Consider the following 15,980-nt stretch of genomic DNA (forward strand, 5'->3'; position numbering starts at 1 on the left):
TCTGTTCATGGCACCCCTATTTTACTTAATGATGGCCCCAAAGCTCCAGTACGGATGCTGGCAGTTTGGTAATGCCAAAGAGAAGACGTATCGTGCTTCCTTTAAGTGAAAAGATTAAGGCTCTCAGCTTAATAAAGTATTTTATCATCTCATACCATCATCATGAGAAGAAGTGTGGGTACAATATGATATTTTGAAAGAGAGATCACATTCATATAACTTTTATTACAGTATATTGTTCTAATTGTCACATGTACTATTAGTTAATGCTGTTAATCTCTTACTGGGCCTAATTTGTAAATTAAACTGGTTCACAGGTATCGTATATATGTACAGGAAAGAACATAGTATATCTAGGGTTCAGAACTGTTTGTGGTTTCAGGCGTCCTCAGGAGGTCTTGGGATGTGTCCTCAGCACATAGGGAGGACTACTGTATTAATAGTTTATTGCTCCAGTTTTATTGTTCAATTCTCTTCTTTCACTCATAGTACTTTCTGCCATCTTGGCTTTCAAGTCACTGCAGCCAGTGACAGTTCTAATTTCCATGTTTGAAGACAAGAAAGGCAGAAGAAGCAAATAAAAGTAGAATTTTTGCATTTATTTTTTTTCTGAGGATTAGAATTAAGTAGGTCTCCCCCCGATACAAACATTACCTTTAGGAGCCCTGTGGTGGGCAGAATGATGTACCCCCCCCCACCACCAAAGAGTCCATATCCTAATCCCTGGAGCCTGGGATTACCTTACATGGCAAATGGGACTTTGTGAACGTGGTTAAATTAAGTATCTTATTTGAGAGATTATACATGTGGGCACAATCTAATTCTATGTGTGCTTAAAGAGACAGAGCCTTTTTGTCTGTGGTCAGAAAGATTTGTGACTTCAGGATTCAAGATAGCCAATACTGTACTCAATGGAGACAGGAGAAGTTGTGTAACTTGTCACAATCACAGAACTAGACTTAACATTATAATCCCAGGTCAACTAATCTCAGATCAGTGTGTTGTTACCCAGATTGTAAGACCCCTTTCTAGCCACAAAAGTAGCTGATACATTTGCAATACATTTATTTCTTCAACAAAGGTTTATGGGAAGAATTAGTCCTTAGAATTTAATCAGTAGATGAAGAAGTACACAGTAAAGAATTAGTTCAAGATTTTACACCTTAAAGATGAGAAAAATCATAATACCTGTATAGACTAGGGCTTGAAACTCATCCCGTTTAGAATGGTGTGGGTGACGTGGTTTATCAGAGGGTACAGTGGCATAGCGATAATTCTGTAGACTACTGAAGAGAGCATCAAGGAGATGCACACCACTTATAGTAGATTTGGTAGTCAAACCCAGGAGAAAAGTGGGGTCTCAGAAAGGCGCTGACAGAAAAAGGATGATACAGGGGTTAAGAATAAAATGAGTAAAAGAGGAGGGAGAAAGAAAACAAGGGAAGAAAAAAAGAAAGGAAGTAAAAAGGGGGAGAAGAAGGAACAGGATGAAAAAGAAGAGGACGAAGATAAATCACCTCACTGTAAAAATTCTGGATTTTTTTTTTTTGATTACTCATAAAAAGGAAAGGAAGAAAGTTGAAGTTTTGAATGACATTTTTTGCTTTTCAAATTGTATTCTTCACTCTAGAGCCTATTGTTATTAGCCACTCTTTAGAAGTAACCCCACTCACTGTGGTATTTTTCCAGATAGATCATATTCATTTAGCTGATAAGAAAATGCAAAAGGTCTCAAAGACTTTCAGATTAGATTCTAATAAAATATTTGAGATATTTGTAATATTTGAAAGCCTCACAGTATTTGCAATCAGACAAAGTTAAAGTCTCTGCTCTGCAGTTTAAGAGCTGCGTAACCTTGCATAACCATGAGGATTCACTTAACCTCTCTGTGCATCAGTTTCTTCAGGTGTAAAACGTGAACGAATTTAATAAGCACCATATTGTTAGTGGGGATTAAATGAGAGAATGTGCGTAAAGAATTTAGCACAATCCCTTACGTATGTTTAGATAGCACCTACTATATATAGCTAGAGTAACTATTATGAAAATCAAGGTGCTTCTCTCTATCGTTGTTTCCTAACAAATATGAGGTGTGATTAAAAAAAACACAGTGAATGTTTAAATTTTTTAAAAAAATTATTACAGTAAAAAACACATTGCCATTTATTGCCCTCAAAATACTCCCCCTTGCTTTGAACACACTTATCTCATCATTCTTGCCACTTTCTGAAGGCGTTCTGGAAGTCCTCTTTCGTGAGTGTCTTCAGTTACATTGTCATGGCCGCCTCGATGTCCTGAATCAGTTTGACTTTAGTGAAGAACCAGAAGTCACATGGTACCAGATCCAGTGAATAAGGTGGATGAGGACACACCGTAATGTTTCTATGTGACAGAAATCGCCATACCAGAAGTGATGCGGGACATGGAGTGATGTCATGATGGAGGATGATTTACGGCACACTTTAAAACACACCTTCTCTCACACCTGACTGACTGCACTGAACAAGTTGAAAGTTGTCACACACGTTACTAAGGTTTGACGCACTGCTTTGGTATTAAAGATCTCTGCCTTTCCCTTGGATGGCACTTGGCAGCAGCATTTACTGTAGTTTGTGATCACACCTTGTATGTATTTATTTAATTTTCAGGTAATATATTTGGTGGCATACTATTATAGTTTCTATTATACATCCCAGCATTTCTTCCCGTCTATCTATCCATTCATCTAATTCATTCATCAAACAACTTCCTTATTACAGAAAGAATTTAAAGTGTGTAGGATTATACCATTTTCAAGGTGCTTTCCCATACAATAGCTCATTTATACATTGTGTGTATCCAAAATCTCAGCATAAAAGTGATGAATGACTGGCCTTAGATCACATAACCTAGATCACAGCTTCTCATTCTAAGTTATTTGCCCTTTTTATCACAAAAGGTAGTGTTGGTACTTTGTTAGCAATTATAATAGACATGAAGACATTGTAGTAAATAAGATCAAGACCCAGCCAGCATTAGCTTAGATTTAAATAGGGAATAATAGTAAAAATTATTTTAAAGAAATGATATAATGCTCTGAAGTACTATTAGTCCTATGAAGAAAACAAAGGATGATAATAAGACAGTGATGAGAGTGGAGATGTATGATTTGAACAGGTGATTGGTGACAGCATCACAGACTAGGTGACATTTGACAGGGATCACAGAGCTATAAATGTACAAGCTGCACGAAGGACCAGGCCAGGTAGAAGAGAGAACAAATGTTTAGAAAGTCTCACTGTGGAAACAACTTCATCTGTCTGAGTAATAGAAAGGGCAGTATGCTGTACTGTAGAGAAACAGGAAGAATTATTAGAAGATGTCACTATAGAAACAGGTGGAATTTTCTAGTTCTGCAGATATCACCTGTATATCTTCTTGCTACAGCTTAATCTTCCAAACTAGTCTCATAAGAGGTCATGTCTGTTTGGATTTACTTGTGGGCTAGAATTATGGCCATATGTATCCGGCAATATCTCACTGTTTATTCCCCAAATGTACGAAGACTAGATTATTACCAGTTAGGATATAAGAGATGACTCAAGAGTATTAGAAGGCACTTACCACAAATATGTCAAAAGGATACCCCAAAACATTTGAGTGCTGGCAGCAGCATTGAATGTCTTCTGCAGCGGTAGAGTCCTGCCCTCCCCCAGGGGAAGCAGGTGTGTCCATTTGGTAGAACTTCCATCCCGAGTTGCAAGCATCGGTTCTTGCAGTCGGGACTGATTCAGGCAACCCAGGAGCACAATTGGTCCATGGCTTTTCCTCGGCAACACAATTCGTTCAAGAATGGTAAAGCTCAGGAAGCTCAGGATCTTTGTTTATAGTTTTGCAAAGTGATTTGCTTGCCATCTCTCCATGTTTGTGAACAGGGCGGCACGTGGGACCAGTTAATGCTGGCGGCCATCGCGTCACCTGGCAGGAAAGTCAGCCTGAGGACAAAGCTGACTTGACATATGTGGGGAAGGAGGAGGTCAGAAAAACACTACTGGAGTGCTAGCGGAGTCCCACGCAACACTGCCCTACCACGTGTCGTTTTAAGTTCTGTGGTTAAAAACATCTCCTTCAATGTTTCAACCTGTTTGGGTGGGAAATTCTGTGCTTGGCAAGTGAAAACAGCTAATACACGCACCAGAATAGAGGAAGCTCACCTTCTGACAGACGTAGCCGAGTGTACGTCCGGGTCACCTGCGGAGCTGCAGAGCGGGAGTCCCACGTGTTGATGTTTAAGGTGGGAGCACGAGAGCCAGGGACTCTCCATTCGAGCTCGCGGGCATCTCGGAATCGTTCACATGTTGAGATCTCCGGTTTCCATGTCTGGGACTCGTAACGAATGCACCATATTCCTTAACTTGAGACCCGTGCTTGAGAAAATTAGGTGTCAGAGAGACTGCTCTTCTTCCTTTTAAAACACAACAGAACTTGGTCACACTTCTTTTTTGCATCCCCCCTTAATCTGAGTAGATTCTTTCTCCTATTGGTGAAAATAACTTGATGTATGTCATTTAAAAAGTTGCTCACTTGATATTCATGGACTTACAAGGAATTCTGAATGAATCATGAACAGGATCACTGTGAAAATATAGCTTCTTCCATTTATTCATTCATCAAACATCTCATGATTTCCTGCCAGGTGTCTGATATTTGAATTCCATCGCGGTTGACAGAAATAAAAAAGCAAAAACAAACAAACAAGAAACAGGAGAGTTTCCATCCTTAAAGAACTCATTGGTGGAGAAGAGGAACCAGCAGACCCACGACTGCACACAGGATGCCCAAGGAACTGGACAGGAGATCAGAGAGGGTTTTTGACGAAAGTTGCTCTTGCCCTGAACCTATGATAGGTGCCGCTATTCCAAAGCACTGTAAGCAGTTTCTTAAAGTTTTTAGTAAATTATTTATTTTTTTTTAAAGGAAATTAGAGTTTATCATTTTTAAAAAGCGTTAATAGTTAAATATATAAAAAATAATATAAACAATATATGAAAAGAGAAATATGCAATTATACATTAGTCCTAACTTCTAAAATAATATACAAATATGACGTATTAGTCAAAATATATACAATAAAATGTAGGTATGAACACTCATATTCCCACCGTGTAAAGAAAGATTTATCTTAATAATTTTATTCTACCTTCATCAAGTCTGTTGATGTGTGTATGTATGTTCATGCATGTGTATGCAGGTGTGTAATGTGTGACTCTGTACATAACATGTATACAATTGGTATTTGCAAAAAATAAGATCACATTATAGTTTACTTTTTTCACATACTGTGTTGGAGTTATCTTGTTCTCATGGAATTCTTCTACATTGTTACAATGGCTTCATAAGAATATATTGTGAAGATGTAACTGATTTGATTTAATATCTCCCATTGATAGACTTCAAATTTTTACTTTTAGAGAAGATGAATGAATCTACCCATATGTGTGTCTCCTAGTATACATCCTAGTATACATGTGGAACTTTTTCTCTAGGAGATTTATATATATATATATATTATGGGGTAATGCCCCCCCCAAGTAGGAGAATTACTTTATATGTGTAGTTGAAGCATTTGACCATTCCCTGTGGCCACACATCAACAACACTAGGTTTTATCATGTTTTATTATGTTTTTTTTTCAGTTTTATGGGCTAAAATGTTATTAGTTTGCCTTATTTCACATTTCACTGACTACTACTAAGAATAAATTAAAAAAAATATTTTTGGCCCTTTGGCCTTCTTTCTATCCTTTGCCTTTCTGTTGTGTTGTTTGTTATCTGAAGATATTTTTAAATGGATTACAAGGATTCTAAATATATTTGGGATGATAATTCTTTGTTGGTTATACCTTTGTAGATTTGTTTTGGTATCCAGTGGCTTGTTTGGGTTTTTGTTTGTTAGTTTGTTTGTTTGTTTTTAGTTTTGTTGATGATACTTCCTTTAAAACAAATTTCAAACTTGGTCATAGTCAAATTTTTCAATCATCCTTTCTGAGTTGTATTTTATATATCTTATCTCGGAAACTTTTTGTACTCCTGTTAAAGATATTCCATATATTATCTTATAATGGTTTAACATTTAAATTTACACATTTGAAGCAAATTCTTTTGGAGCTGATTCTTGTATATATTATAAGGCAGTGATAAAGTTTTTTTTTATTTAACTAACCCTAATATCATTTATCAAATAATCTCTTCTTTCTAAATTGATTGTAATGTACCATGTTATGATATATACATGGGCATTTTTACTGTGTTTTCTCCACTTTGTTTTTCTCTTAAATATATGTTTGCCAGTTCCATACTGCTTTACTGCTCTAGTTTTGTAATAAGCATTAACATACAGGAGAGTATGTTCTTATTCCCTTCCCTCAGGATTTTCTTTGCTGTCTTCACGTGAATATGAAAAAATTGTTTTCTAGCTCTGAATCATGTACATATTTTTATTAAAATTGCATTTAATTTAAATGTTAATTTGGGGAAATTTATATCTTTAATATGTCAAGCCTTTCTATTTTTGGCAAGTTTTTGTGCCTAACAGTATTTTGTACTTTTTTCCTAGTATCTTGCACATCTTTTATTAGATTTATACCTATTCTTAAACTTTTTCCTCCATTAGAGATGCAGTTTTTTACATTAAAATTTTTCTATGCTTACATTTGGGGTAGGGGAGAGCTATTGATATTTGTATTTGAAGGAAAATGTCCATTTTATCTAGGTTTTCTAAGTTGTTAGCACCCAGTTATTCATTGTATTCCCTTATAATCCATTTTATTTTTATGAGATTGTTAGTGACTTTTCTTTTTGTTCCTGATTTTAGTAATTTGAGTCTTTTCTCTTTTTTATCTTGGTCATTCTAGGCAAGTGATCTTTGTATATCAACATTTAACCCAGAAAACTTGCTGGATTTTGTGTGTGTGTGTGTGTGTGTGTGTGTGTGTGTGTGTGTATTAGTTATAATAATGCATTTGTAGATGTTCTTGGATTTTCTATATAGGCAATCTCTGAAAACCTTTTTTCTTGCTTTGCAATGATTATATCTTTTAGCTCATTTTACAAGTATCAGTTATTGGTTTCTATCACTGGTACAGTGTTAAAGTAGCAATGATGGGGCTACTTGATTTCAGTGCTGTCAATAAAAATTATACTTTCAGAAAAAAGTATCAAAATTGGAAAAATGCAGAAGAGAAAACGGGGTGTTTTTCCATTGCTTGTAACTTTGATCGACTTTCTATTGACTAAATGGTTTTACAACTCTGAAGGGATATTTGTGAACTGGCAGAGAATTAATTGCAATGTAAATTATTCATGTATTAGAGAAAAGCAAATGATCCTTGTCCATAGCAATGCAAACGAATTTTTTTCTGGTAGTCATACAATTGACTTTGATACAAGTTTATTTTATGTTTGTATGAGAGTTATGTTTTAACTTTTTAAAACTATGTTTTAGCAATGGAAACTTTTATACATTTTTAGCAATAAATATAAAGTTTGCTTGTATTGTTTGTATTGGTCTAAGGAAGTTCAATCTATTGATATTTGTGGGGAAGGGTGGAGGCATTTGTCTTTAGGTCTTTTTTGTTTGCTTTTTTTTCAGTTTAGTTTAGTTTTTCCTTTCGTTTTATTTTATGCATAAAGATATCCAGTTTTTCCAGTACCATTTTTGAAAATACTGATTTGTCTTTGCACCTTATTGAAAATAAATTGTCCATATATTTGCAGGTGCATTTCTAGACTCTATTCTGTTCCACTGACCTCTTCAATTAATTTACATCAGTACCACCTTGTCTGTATTACTGTACCTTTATAATATGTCTTGAAAGCACAGTGTGGGTTGAAGAACTTTTTTCATCTTTGTTCAAGATCCTTTACATTTCCATATGAATTTTAGAATCAGTTTGTCAGTTTTTGCAAATAGACAGCTGAAATTTTCATTGGGATTGTTTTGAATTTATAAATCAATTTTTGGAGAAATGGCATGTTAATAATATTGAGTCTTTGGACTCATGAAAATGGTATTGTCTCCATTTATTTAGGTCCCCTTTAATTTCTCTCAGTTTTATATTTTTCAATATATAAATATTACACATATTTTGTCATATTGATTCCCAAGTATTTCGTATTTTGATGCTATTGTGAATGGTATTTTTTCTTTCAACTTCTGATTTTTGTTTCCAATATATAGAAATAATAATATTTGTAAATTTGTGTTGTATCATACAACCTTCGTAATCTCATTAGTAGCTTATTTTGTACAGTCCCTTAGATTTTCTAGATAAATAATTATGTTGTTTGTGAATAAAGATAGTTTTACTTATCATTTTCCAATGTGGATCCCTTTTATTTCTTTTTCTGGCCTTACTGGTTCATTGGCCAGAACTCACAGTGGAAACTGAATAAGTTGTGAGAGTATATTGTTTAGCAATCTTGTATGTCCCTGGTTTTTTGAGGAGAAAAGGTTAGTATTTAACTATTAATATGTTTACTAGAGGTATTTCATAGATGCCCTTTTTCAGATTGTGGAAAGTTCCCTCTGTACTAATAATCCATTGCTACATTACAAATTACACCAAAACTTAATGGTTTAAAACAACATTTGTTATTCCACAGCTTCTATGGGTCAGGAATCCAGATGTGATTTAGCAGTATTTTTTGACTCTGAGCTTCTACAGAGGCTGCAGTCATCTCAAGGTTCAACTGCGAAAGAGCCACTTCCTAACTCTCTCATCTGGATGTTTGTTTTGGAATGTAATTGAGTTACTTGGAAACACTTTGATCATTTTGAGTCTTACTTTATAGTTTTTGAGAGTCTGGAGCAATGCTCAATCTAAGGCTAAATATTCCCCACTGAGCCAAGATCTTCCTAAATTCTTCACACAAACATTGTGATGAATGAGTTTTTTTCCAATCTGTTCCATAAAGCAGAGAGGGTCAACAGAAATTAAAGTTTGGACCTTGTTATAGTGTAGAGTCCTTGGTAGACATCTGAGGCATTTAGCTGAGAAAGTCTATTCCCTTAGGAATAAGGATTATGCCTTAAAGGTAATGGATCTGCCTTCGCGTAATAGCCTACCTGAATCATACCCACTTTAACAAAGCCAAAAGCCCTCCTGTTATGGGTGAGCCTTGATTGCTTTTGGCACATCTGTGAGTGGCACTGACTCTCAGGCTGACTGGCTGTGGGGTTTTGGCACACCCACTGCTTATGGGCTGCTTACCTGACTGAGTGGGATTCGCCACAGAGGGCTCTGGTGCCTGTTGAGAACTCCCTTTGTGTGTGCCACTAGTTGGGCTAATTGGGCGATGCTGTGCTGTGGTCTGAAGCCAACCTCCAAGTATGTTGGTTCTGGGGCCTCTTGAGAGAGGCTGTGGTGCAGGCCCAGGTTACCCACTGCCTGTGACCAGACAGGGACTATGTGGTAAGAGATACAAAGCTATCCATGGTTGTTCGCTGCTTGTGCTAAACCTAGAGTCGCATGAAAGAGGCCATGCTGCAAACTGAGGACATCTGCTACCAGTACCTGACCTGGGGTAGCTCCATAAAATTCCAGGACACCCTGAGGCCTGCTGCCACTTGCTGGCTCCTATAAGGTTAAGATGCTGTGTTATGCAAGTTGGGTGAGGCAGGGTCTCAGGGAGTTACTAGATTGGGAAGAGTTGTGCTTACCAGGTTAATGTAAATTCTGGTTTGCTGCCCCGTGCTGAGCCTGGAGTTGCTCAGCAAAAGTCTCAGAGCATACCGGGCCAGTCACTGACCCCCTGTCAGACTCGGATAGTTTTTCAAGAGTACAATGTTGGTGGGCTGGCTGCTCTTGGAGAAAGTGCCTCCAGCATTGGTGGAATTGAGTGGGGTGGGGTCCCAGTGAATCTGAAGGTTGAAGTGCGTGGAGCTCATCAGGCCAATCAGATTCAGATTTGGCCATGTGGGGGCGGGCTCAACACAGGAAAGATGGTGTGCGCCTGCCGGCTGCAAAGCAGAAGGACCTCACACGGGGAAAATGCCGACCATCCTCTAGTCCACTACCCAAAGCCACACGCCTCAGTCTGACTCCCATATATCTTTGACACTCTCCAAGTCACCGTCCCTCCGCTGGAGCCCAAGGTAAGTGCCTGCAAGCAAGTGAGTTTGTGTGTGGGCCATTTAACCTGATGCCTGGGTTTTCTGCCGCCTTCCATTTCATCCAAATGGTCAGAATCCCCACTGTTTTTCACAGCCAGATGTTGTGACAGATCTTCTTGGCACCGGTACTCTTGGCTGGGGAGCCTGGTGTAAGGCTGGGGTCCCTCGCTCCTCTGGGGGGAACCTCCACAGCTGAGATAGCCCTCCTGATTCTCAACCACCACAGGGAGGTTTGGGATCCGATCCATGTCTCCACCCCTCCACCAGTCTGGTGTTTCTTCTTTACATTCCCAGTCACAGTACTTCTGTTTGGCCAAACTTCAGGTCGTTGTCCAGGTTGATTGTCTCACAATTTCGTTGTAATTCAATGTGTTCATGGAAAGACACAGGCACAGTGTTTATCTCATCTGCCATCTCAGATCTCACTCACCTCCTTCCAAGCTGTCTTTCTTAAAGAACAATTTACTATCTTAATGACAAACATGCGTATGTTGCTTTTCTCTTGTTAGTCGTCACTGTGGGTACTTTATATGAATTAAATTACTAAATCTCCTCAATTAGTTTATGAGGAAACTTAGGTAAGGAGAAGTTAAGAAACTTGACCAAAGTCACAGAGTTAGCAAGAATTGGAACCCAGGTAGTCTGATTCATGAAATCTTGCTCTTAGTCACATTATAGTGTTATAAGTTTTCCTTGAGTTTTCTGAAATATTATATACCTCTGGAAATCAGTGGCTATGAAAATTCTTTCATCTGAGTGTAATTAAGGTTTGGAGATGACTTACACACATATATACATTTATATTTATATCGTGTGTAGGTGGGTATGTATGTGTATAGCATATATGTGTGTGTGTGTGCGTGTGTTTGATTAATGGACAACAATGACCAACCAATTCAAATTAAGTGTTTACACTGGTTTGCCACAGTATCAACTGCCCATTCTACTTGTCTTCATGTTTCATCTTTTGGATTAATTGACTCTAGACTTACTCCCAGAAAGTCACTTGAAAATAATCTATATATAGAAATCACTGCCGTTGCAAATGAATAGAGATAGTTTATTAGTCAATTAATTATTATCCTTGTCCTAAAGGAATAAGATTGGAATAAATTTGTTTCTGTGAAATGGGAAGTATGGCAGCAACAAGCCTAAAATGATAAGACATGGCTCTGACAGGTGATAATCTAGGTGAATAATTCTGGAGTTTGTTATTTGATTCTTGGGAAACTAGGGGTAAGCTTAGGGGTTGCTGGCCTGGGAGAGAAATGTGGGAGATGCTTGAGTCTTAACCTATTTTAGAGTATTACTTGGGATAGACTTCATCTGTGAAAATCTGAAGAACTCAAAGACCTACCTAGAATATTCTGAAATTGCTTTTTATATCCCACCACATGTTAATTTAGCTTCTTTGAGAAAAAAAATAACAGACAAAAAAACTATTTGGTATTAACCCAGTCCATCTGGTTTAGTCACATAGACACATCCACAAGGATAATTTACTTATAATCAGAGAAGAAAACAGCTAAATAGGCTAGAAGACTAGATTCCTCTTTATCCTCAAAGACATGCCCAGAATAGTTAAAGAACTGCCATTGTTATTTTATCTTCCCAGAAAAGAAACTTGTAAATACAGATTATTTCAGGGCTTCAGAATGGCTATGTGTCTACAAAAACCATCGGGAAAATAAGTCCATCAATAGTTAGAATTTTCTTGTAGAGAGCACTACCAGGTTGATCGATCTTTTATGTTCTTCAACTCATTTTTAGAGCGCTATACTATATTATAGTCATTGTGCTATTATATGTCTTTGACTGTGTACTAATCAGCCTTATCAAGTTTGCCAGTAGACCCATAGCCAGATAGTCTTTTGTGCTTCTAGCAACTGGGTTACATATGACCTGTCAGGATATGGTCTGACTATTAGGGTCTACTCTCAGAGTACACAAATGCTTTCTCAAGAATGACAGATATTCTACAACCCTGGATTGTTTTTATTTTATCCCAAAACACATCTTCTTGAGTAAAAGCCTGAGAATACCAAGCAAAATGACATTTCCATATGTGTGTATTGTAATACTTTAGCCCCAATTACAAATAATAATACCTGCATGTAGTACATAATTCCAATGATATAATCCAGTCTTCGTGTTTTACTGCCATTCATAAACTGCTGCAGCAGGACTTGTGATTTACAGCGTCACTAGAACCCTTTAAATTACAGCCTGTATTATGTTGTAAGGCATGCATTTGCCCCATGGTCTTGCAACGTCAGAGACACAGGGAGCAAGAAATGGAGAATTGTGATTTCACTGTAAATCAAAAGGTAAGTGTTGTTTATGAGGACTCAGGTTTTAGCACATGATATCCTTTCACTTTATTTTTCCTGTAGCAGTTAGCCTGATGTGGGACAAAAATTAATTCAATCAATGATTATTTATAGTGTAATGTCTTTCGTATCAATAAGACAGGTAGTAAACGTATTATTTATTTTTCTAAAAATTATTTACTTTAAAAATTGCCCGGATTTTTGCTGTAAGAATGGAAAGTATATTGAAAGATGTGTATGCTTATCCCAAACTATGTATACATTGTAGCCTGTCTATAAACAATTGTTGACTTTTTCATTAGTTTTAAAAAATAAAATTTCCAAACCAAACTAATTTATTAAGTTGTATTTAACTAAGAAAACAAAACAATGAGAGTTGCACTTGAGAATCGATCTACAATCACCAATGATTTTTTTTTTTAATTTGGATGATGCATTTTAGCAAGTGAAGTCACAGACACCCAAACACAAAAGTTGGATTCAGAGGAGACACTAAATTCACTTCATTACTAAATATTTGAAATGTTCATATCATATTTAGTGGTTTATTTTAAGATTCGGGATAACAACAGTGCTTTTCTAAAGCATTTTAGAGTAGCCTGACCTTAATATTATGCAGAATAAAGATGTCTTTTCAGATTTCCTCACAAAGCCTGAGCCTACTAATAATCAGGTAAGAGTAGTTACAGATAAGAGAAGAAATAATTTTTTATTCAAATGCAAGTGTTTAATTTGAGCACAGCCAGATTTATTTACCTGGAGGTAAAATAGTATAAGAGGCAGACAAAATCAGGTAAGATGCAAAAAAAAAAAAGAAGTACTTTTGGTATTGTAACCATTACTTACACAGATAAGGCGATACGCCTGCTTCCTAATAAATGGGATCTTGTCTTTTTACATTTTTTATGTCCTCAAATCCTGTTCATACCATAAGCAGCAATTTTGTAAAATTTCCATCAAAAAATATTATGTATACAAACGAAAAAAAGTCATTTAAAATAATAGATTCTCAAGCCCATTCGGATTTAGTTCATCTCTAGAGGCTGGTTAAGAAATTAAATGGGGTTATTTCTACATTCTATGTGTCTAATATTTACCTGAAGGCATATATGAAATAATTTTTAAATAACTGTGGCTACTTAAAATTTACAGAATTGAACCTATGCAGGGAGTAGTTGATCTTAAACTGACACAAACCAGATAGTCTCTTAATGTTACTCTAAGGAATTTTAAACTGACTCTGTTAAAGCTGAGGTTATTTGCCTTGGGGATGCCTAATGGAAGGGTTATTATAACACTGTCCACAAATAGGGGCCTAGAGAGAGTCAGGCCATAACACTCCATTGACAGCTAACACATTGGGCCATTGCCATGTCACAGGGATCTCCAAGGCTAAAGGTCACGTCTCACCCTTAATATTTAAATAAAGATACTTGACAAAAGCAGAAAACACCTTATTGCCAATGATAGCTGCTGCTCAATTTATAAGAACCTTTACAAAGTCATGCTAATTCTCGGCCTTCTTAGAATGCATGGTAACCTTTCATAAATCCATCTTTTCCAGATGTCCTTGGAAATGACAGTTATAAAACTACAAATGATTTGTAATGCAAAATGGGACTGACAGACTTGAAGATTAGGGCTCGATGTACTAAAATGACTAAGATTATAGCTAACCAAAGGCGTAAAATGCATTGATAAATAGCTGCTGAAGTAGCTCAAGATTATTTTAAACATCCTTAGTAAATGCTGGAACAAAAAAAATAAAACGTATGCTTGTAATACTACAAGAGCAGTTTACTTCTTTAAGATAATGGAAAAGAATTCCTCTCTGTGGGTCAGCTGGAAGACAGATAACAAACCAGTTTTGCTTTGTTTTTTCCAGGCAGTAGAATTTTTTTCTCATGTCATTTTTTACATGTAAACATAGAAACTTGATTTTTCTATGGATAGAATATCGGAGGAGTCAAACTTAATTATATATTCTTTTATCCTTAACTTTTAAAAAACAAATCAACAAAATGCCTTATCCTATTAGCATATCTAAGATGAATCACAAATTAAAACCTAATGAGAAACAATTTTCATATTTAATCTTTACTGCTGGAGATGACTTACAGCAACAGGGGCTGTGTATTTAAGTAATACATACCAATGGATGTCTTCAACTGCCTGTTTTCAGGGAAAACGAAAGTCAGGAAATAACTTGAGGCAAAACTAGAACACTATAATCTGAACTTTTGAATAATACTTAAGGAAATGTCTAAATACGAGTTTGCATACTTTTGAATAATTTACATGATAAACCACCTGTCCTGCTGTACTTTCAAATCTCAAGTACAAGGCCTGCCTCTGTGGCTGCCAGGCCAGTACTGAGAGCTTGGAGACCCTACATGACCTTCTGCTGGAGAAGAAGCTTACAGCTGATGCCTTGTCAGTGCTTTGGTTTTGTTTGCATCCTGTCCCTCTTTTCTCCATACGTCACTTACTTGAATGAATTCCTTCCATTTTATTTTCACTTTTTTTTCTCGATGACTGTTCAGTAAAAATGAAATTGAGTCCATGCCTGTGATTCTGCTACATGTGGAGGGAAAAAAAAAAAAAAAAAAACAACTTAAAATTAATTGAACCCTTCAGGTTTCAGTCCTTTATTTGCGTTCTAAAATCTTGAAAGTGAGCCATAAGCCTTGCAATATTAATGACCTAGAACTAGAATTGTAGTAAAGACATTTTTGTAGAGGAGGCAATACATCTTTAAAACAGGAAATAATATATTTTCAAGGCATCTCTAAGTTTTTCTCTGAATAGTTGCATTCATTAGATCAAATTTACTCAATTGTTCATTTCTGAACATTTCTGGATACTGCCTATGTGCTAAGTTTAGTTAACTATAAAATATATTTGACCAAAGCATAGAAGGAGGATATTTCCTTTTCTTGCTTATTTTTCCAAGTGCCGTAAAATGCGCTGTCATGTTTACAGTATGTCAGAGTGATGTCGTATGGAGAACACTAACACAGATGATGTTTTCAGTATGTGGGTAAAAAAAATCACACACACACACACACACACACACACACACACACAACAAGAACAACAACAACAAAAACTCAGAGTTTACCAGAAGCCCTAAAAGCAAATGCCAAAAACCAAAACATGTGTTGAGACTAGGTGGACTAGTCCCCGCAGGCGAGGCCCCTCTGAAGACCAAGGCATATCTTACCTGTCACATGGTCTACTAATTCTCATTTCTCACTCAGTCTGTCTTATGAAATGATTAGGTGGTTGGGTGAAAAAAGCCATACAGTGTGGCTTTTTTTCATATTTAATCTTTATATGTGGAGTCAAGCAACTGAACCAAGAAAACTGGCATTTTCTAGATGTTTTGAGTATCAGGCCTACAGTTTTTATTTCATTCACCATTAGCTTAACATTTATTTAGTCACTGGAGCCAAGAAAACTGACTTTTTTTTGGATTCTTTAAGAATTTGACCTGCA

This window comes from Rhinolophus ferrumequinum, chromosome 26 (assembly GCF_004115265.2).
Source record: "Rhinolophus ferrumequinum isolate MPI-CBG mRhiFer1 chromosome 26, mRhiFer1_v1.p, whole genome shotgun sequence".
Taxonomy (NCBI): domain Eukaryota; kingdom Metazoa; phylum Chordata; class Mammalia; order Chiroptera; family Rhinolophidae; genus Rhinolophus; species Rhinolophus ferrumequinum.